The sequence below is a fragment of the Spinacia oleracea genome, chromosome 4 (assembly GCF_020520425.1).
Source record: "Spinacia oleracea cultivar Varoflay chromosome 4, BTI_SOV_V1, whole genome shotgun sequence".
In the NCBI taxonomy this organism is placed as follows: domain Eukaryota; kingdom Viridiplantae; phylum Streptophyta; class Magnoliopsida; order Caryophyllales; family Amaranthaceae; genus Spinacia; species Spinacia oleracea.
The window spans coordinates 88,749,407-88,756,619 of NC_079490.1; the positions used below are offsets into that span (position 1 = coordinate 88,749,407).

Below are 7,213 nucleotides of genomic sequence, written 5' to 3' on the forward strand. Positions count from 1 at the left end.
ACACGATTTAGGTGTCTATAGAAGCCACCACTTTGACTGAGCGTTCGGTTAGGAAAGCGATAGTCAAAGTTTTCGAATAGGGACTGAGAACGGTCAAGATGTTCTGTAATTAAGACCATTATTTGTACGCCGGTACCTGCACAAGACAAGCGTTAGGAAAAAGGATAGAGTCTGCCTCCGTGCGGTTGTGACGACTCTGATTTGTTCTTGTACTGCTTTTCTGCCTTTGGTTCAGAACGGAACTTGGCATCGAAAATTTTGAGTTTTTGAATTTTGAATCTTGAATTTTGAATACCCGGAGTTGATCCGATGGGGATGTGTCCACTAGGGGAAGAGTTTTTTATTGACTCTTAAGATTTTGAAATTTCGGCTGACTTTCCTAGAGCTTGGGTCCGTTTGGAGTCGAATGCTTGAATTCTTGTATTTTTCGGACTTTGCATTCTTGAAATACTTATGTGTTGATGTTGGAGAAAGAGATGTATACTCGTATTTTCGGAACGTAGTATGATTTGATGTTTGATGCCTGGTGCAGAAAACCGTAGCAGCAAAATACGTGTAATCAGCAGGGAGGACCGCAGGAGAATCTTTCGCGCATGCACAGAGGCGCTGCGTCCGGTGCCAGGGCCCGCGTTCAGCGCAGGGCTGGGTTATAAATACCCCCCTTGCCATGCCCTTAGAATAGCCCTTTCATTTTCTTTTCTTTCTTTCTTTTTCAAAGGTCGACTACTCTCCCCTTGATCTTGTTGCTCTTGCCTTGTCCATGTAAGTATTTCAAGTTTTGTTTATGAAATAACTTCTAGGATTGCATGTAGTTTCGATTTTTGTGCTTGAAATATTTTATTGATAAGACGCTTGTATGGTAGTAGACTTCTTGTATCTTGTAGGAAGAAAATTATTTGGTAGCCACGTGAACTTGAACTGTTGGAACTTTGTAGAATGTTGAACTTTTTTTTTTTTTTTTTGAATTTTGTACTTGGCATTTGTATATAATGACCCAATTGGTGATTTTTTCGGGTCTATTGGAAGAGAGTAGGCTAGGATAGCCTAGACGTTGTTGTAGAATCTTGAATATTTGCTTCGGCATGGATAGCCTAGACGTTGGTGTAGAACTTGAATACCTGCTTCGGCATGGATAGTATAACAGCCCACACTTTTGAGCTGCTATTTAGAACTACTTATTCCTCACTAATTACACTTAGAATTCAATTTACAAAACAAAACCTGAATTAACCCTTATAATCAACTATAAATACACAAGATATCTTAGCCTATCATAATTCTTGATAGCCTTATAACGTTTCAGCAAAATTATTCCTTCCTCAATCACATCTGTAATCCACATCCGAGCTTACACAATACCTACAAAGTCATTAAAAAGGATTCTGCCCCCACCAGGACAGGTTCAAAGAACAAAGTCAGGGAAACTGAGTACACATTGTCCAACCTGAAACTCATTTTGGTGGCTTAAAACATAATATCGTGATGTATTTATTTCAAAGATAAAACTGATTTGATGCGAATAAAATCAGATTTCAAATTTAGCTCTAAACAGATTAGAATAACTTTAAGCATTTCACATGAAAATTTTGAATATAAACTTACGTATCTGATCAAAGAAACAAAAATAAGTTTGCATTTCTCATAGCTTCCACGGACTTAAAAATATCCCTAAAGATCAGCATCTAATATACACTTAGAAAATAACTCACTAGGCTTCTTAAATCGCTTCTCATAATCTATTTGCAGAACCTGGCATAATCTTTAGTATAGCTTAATTAGCAACATCCCATCTAAGATATGGAAATAAGTTATGCTCTATATCGTATGTCTCGCATCCCAACATGTATTCTTCTAGAACATATATCTTTTGAAATAACCAATACTCTATCTATGATTGATCACATTAATCAACTCTCCAAATTAATCACAATAACTATAACTCTTAGAGAAATAGTTCTTATAAATACTAGATAACGTATCAAAAACATAATTAGGATTTTGCAAATAATATATGGTTGATATTTCAAAACACACATACATGAATACTTTCTCCGTGTTTGCTTACTCTAGCAAATTGAACATATTTTATCTTTAAAACATATATACTAATTGGGGGAAGAGAACACGAATAGAGACGGGTTGAATAACCATTGTCTCCAAACTTTTAGGGGTCCTCACCCACCTTTTTACACATGCTTGCAAGACTTTTAGGATATGTCCCCACACAGATGTACAGATGTACATTTACACAGATGCACATATGTGCATTTACACAGATCACACAAAAATACACAAGTGTTGTTCATGGCCGTTGTTAACGGCTTCTTCCCCACCAAAACACAGTTAAAAACATAAGAAATCCATATAACACAATTATTCACAATCTAATTTCGCAAAAAAATCTTATACAAATATCTTGAATACACACTGAAATCTTATAACAAGATTATGATAATAATGTCCAAAATATCGTTTAAAAATAATAACAAAATATTCACATCTTTCACAAACTTTGTATACGTGAATCTTGAAAAACGTATTAAGTTTAGTGCACACATATCTATAATTCAATTTTCTTGAAAACCCCTCAAGTACAAGCGTAGCCCAAGGCATATTCGATGTTCATAACTTATCTCAAACTATATACTCACGACTCTAGATACTGTAAAAACTCAATCTTAATTCCCCAAAATCATTAACCTTAAAACGCACACTTGTAATTCCATTCCAATTCGGTTTGTAACCCAAATATCACACTTTCCAGCCATTCAAACTCATAGTCACAATTCATAATAGTATAATGCTTAACATAGTAAGCTTAAAAGCTCAATTATAACATGCAACCTCCATAGATTCAAGTATTGATCATATGAATCTCACTTATGGATAATACCAGATGCATACGAGTTATACTAAATCAGCCCAATAGTTCAAATTAAACAAGTCAACTTGATTTAATTCTCCATTCCATCGCATATAGTTATAAACTCAAGTTAAATAATATATCTCTCTTAAGTTTTTATTTATCACAAAATCGAAAATTCTTATCAAGCATAAGACACATAGAACTATACATATAACTCCCTCAATCGAATCTTCAAAGTATAAATAGCTTATATTATATCATACTTAATCAAGTAATAATAATAATCTTTCAAATTCAAAAGTACGTACCCTTTAAAGAAATCACATTAAGATCTCAAATTGAAATATTATGTTAATCAAATGTTTTAAAAATATATATATATATATATATATATATATATATATATATATATATATATATATATATATATATATATATATATATATATATATATTAAATATCATATCATAATTAGTTAAGCAAAGAATAATTTGGTAAATACAGACTATAGTGTATAATTGGAAAATCAGTTAATTAATTAAAACAACATAATATGTTGGAGTACTCAAATTATATTTTTAAAAGATCGCATAGATTATTTCTATAGTTCCAAACCTATCAAATCGAATACAAGACGTTCATTTCGAGTATACTCGTATAAACCACTAACACAAGTTAAAAATCATATAATAACTAGTAATACTTCACAAACTGAGTATCGTTTAACGATAATTCATTATTCTCTAGTCCATAATACCATAAGAAAAGAGGAGAATAATTAATTCATAGAGATAGCTTATAAACTTCTCAAATACTAGATTAGATTCACGATTCCATAGTAAATAATTAAAAATATAATCAAAAGTCCCAACCTTGTATTATATCATATCGTAACTAGTAGTCCTTACCAAAAAAAATTCAAATAGAACTAATTCAAAATTTTCATACTCATTCGTATGATCTAGCTAGAAAACAATCCATAATTGTTTGAGATACATCACAAGATCTCTTATAAAGATAAAGTTTTGATATCGCTCCTATAAATGAGATCAATAGGTTCTAACTCAAATCCATAACACAATACGAACTTCCTTTTGACATAAATCCTATATATATTTCACAACATAAACCCTATATATAACACACACACGGACCATATATGTCTTACATATAATCAAGTCAAGCATAGCTCTTAGTATTGGAGCACTCATTTTTTTTGGTTCAATAAACTTTTATAACTTTCAACCAACTTATTTTGCAAAATCTCCAGAAATATATAATCATATTAGTTCATAAAACACAATTCGTAAGTACCAATTCTTTGATGTAAAACACAATTTAAAAGAAATAAAGTAAACACCCATTTTTCACTTAGAAGGTGGAAGGACAATGTTTACCTTCAATCGTCACACCTAACCTCCAAGAATCTCATTCCTCGATCACCATCGATCCCTTTAATCCATGATCATTCTTTAATATTTAATTACCTCCAAAGACAATAACTAAGAATTAATAACAATCTCCAAAGTAAAACAAATGGAAAATTCCTTAATCACCCCCTTTTTTTGTTCTCGAAATTATTTTACAATAACAAGACAATTTATTTCTTTAAACCTCATTAAACGAAAGATAAGTTCTCACAACAAATCAATACCAAGTGCATAGCTCCTGATTTTAGGTTACCATATAAAACAAATGAAATCCCACTTAGTATACTTTAATAAACGGATATTTCATGAAATACCCCCGAGTTTTGAAGTAATTCACCAAATGTCCATCAAGTTCCAATAATTCACCAAATACCCCTGACAATTGACTTAATGTCCCAAATACCCTTACTTTTAACAGTCCGTTAGTCCGCCGTTAGCCTAGTTTCATAATTCACCAAATACCCCTATTATTAAACTTATTTCACCAAATACCCCAAACTTAAAAATAGTTATTCTGATGTTCCAACGACTAGTCTTTTCGTTTGAAAAGTAGCTGTTGATCTTGCTTGGCTATAAAAACCCACTTTCTGAATGTTTCTTGTAATTTAGATATTGTTTTTCTTTGCTTTGCTAATTGCATTAGATTTGTGTCATGAGTTTTGTTTCCAAATCATCATCCACACACAATGAGTCCACATATATTAGAGTACCTAACCAATTTTGCTATTGTGATAGGAAATTTGTCATCTGAAGCTCCGATACAACACTCAATCCACAAAGGTTGTACTACAAGTGTGATCCTTGCAACAATCTGAGATGGTGCAAGGGAGTAGTTGAGCAAGAAAATAGGGGGCAGTAGCATGAAGGACAATACAGGGGAAGCTTAGACGAAGGAGAAAGTACTGAAAATAGGGGAAATGGTAAGATGCAATAGGACTTGAAGCAAATGAAGAAAATGATGATACTGTAATGTCAATACAAGGCATCTTACTTTGATTTTGAAATGAAGAAAGACTAATCCTATTTATGTCATGGTTTGGGATGGACATACAGAACTTAGGACTCAGGAGAGCAAGCAAGTACTTTTAGCAAAGAAAAGTTAAGACTTCAGAGAACTCTTAGCAAAGCAATTGGGAGGCAAACAACATGTGAAAGAAGTCCGAGGGCAGGGTCTTATTATTGGTATAGAGTTGGATGTACAAGTTGGCCCGCTAGTTGATGCTTGTCGAAATTCAGGAATGTTAAATTGTTAATATTAACTGCTGGAAAAGGAAAATAGTGAGATTGGTTCCTCCACTGACCATATTAGAACAGGAGCTCGAAACAGGTTCTGAGATTCTCCTCAAGTGTTTCCCGTCCCTAGGTTGAAGCAGTGGAGTTGAATTTGTGTACGATGAGTCGATGCTTGTCAAATTTCCTTGTGACGTCAATAGATCCAAAGCTCATAATTGGCATTGTAGCTGTAAATCAGGAATAAGTTTCCTACTAGCTTCTCTTTGGATTATGCCTTGAGTTTAATGTACAAATTGTCATTTCAAGATATCCCACTCGTTAATCAGAACATTGATTTTCTTTGTTGTTTGGATTCATTTCATAAGTATCTTTCTTCCTTATTATAAGGCTTAATTTGTTATTTTGATACCTATAAATTGTGTAGCTTTGTATTGAGTGGAACACACAATCAACATTATTATTTTTTCTTCGTACTACAACGTTTGTTCAAAATTAGCCTTTAGATATTATCACGACTTTAGTGGATCAAGAAGGCATAAGCAAACAATAAGCAACGACTAATTTTCAAACGAAAAAACTAGACGTTGGAACATCAGAATAACTATTTTTAAGGTTGGGGCATTTGGTGAAATAAGTTTAATAATAGGGGTATTTGGTGAAATAAAATTTTTAAAAAGGGGCATTTGGTGAATTATGAAATTAGGCTAACGGCGGACTAACAGACCGTTATCAGTAAGGGTATTTGGGGCATTAAGTCAATTGTCAGGGATATTTGGTGAATTATTAGAACTTGATGGGCATTTGGTGAATTACTTCAAAACTCGGGGGTATTTCATGAAATATCCTAAATATCCTACAATCCACTTTTGTTTCATTAAAATAAAAGAGGGACATGATAAAGAGTAAAGCAAGGCAACAACTACGAATCAAAGGGGAAAAATACCAGTGAGTGCAATTTATCAAGGGAAACCGAAGCAGAGGAACGAGCAACAAGAAACAACAACCCACATCAATGAGCAAGGGAAAACGGCATCGACAATGGAACACCAACACACCGGCAACCCAAAAGGGCGGCGCAACCAACAAGAGAGAGGATGGAATCAACGGTTTAGGTTTGATAAGCTAGGGAGTTAATTCATTCAAACCAAATCAGTTAATAGAAGTTTAGTAATTTACCCAATAGAAGATGGAGTATCAATGGTGAAAACAAGAGGCCACCGTCGTCGGCGGTGGTGAGGTAATAACAGAGCCGACAACACAAAGGAGGGAGAAAAGGGCGGCAACAAAAAGAACAACTACAGTCATGGCGGGACAGCGCCAGTGAGGAGGGGAAGCGAGCGAAGTGGTCGGTGGTGATTTTAATGGTGGATTTTATTGGAGCTACTATGTTTAGGCTGTTCGAGTTGTTTAGGCTGTTGGTCTTCTCTAGGGATGCTAATGAGCCGAGTCGAGCTCGAGTTTGGCTAAGCTCGACTCGAACTCGAAAACTCATAGTCAAACTGGACTCGAAAACTCGCGAGCTTAATATTTTCAAACTCGAAAACTAAACCCGAGCTCGGACTCGACTCAAAATCGGCTCGAAATCAGCTCGAAAACTCAAAGTCGAGCTCAAAAACTAAACTCAAGCTCGAACTCGGCTTGAACTCGACTCGAAGTCGGCTCGAAAACACAAGCACTCGAGCTA

General features: G+C 34.3%; 1 long non-coding RNA gene across 1 annotated transcript; it reads right to left on the bottom strand.

Moving 5' to 3' along the window:
* Positions 1-683: 683 nt before the first annotated feature.
* Positions 684-6,931, bottom strand: LOC130459563 (uncharacterized). Its single transcript, XR_008919052.1, has 3 exons — positions 6,473-6,931; positions 4,264-4,353; positions 684-1,382 (listed from the first exon to the last, which is right to left on the bottom strand). It is a non-coding gene; the product is annotated as an uncharacterized lncRNA (long non-coding RNA).
* Between the last annotated feature and the right edge of the window lie 282 nt (positions 6,932-7,213).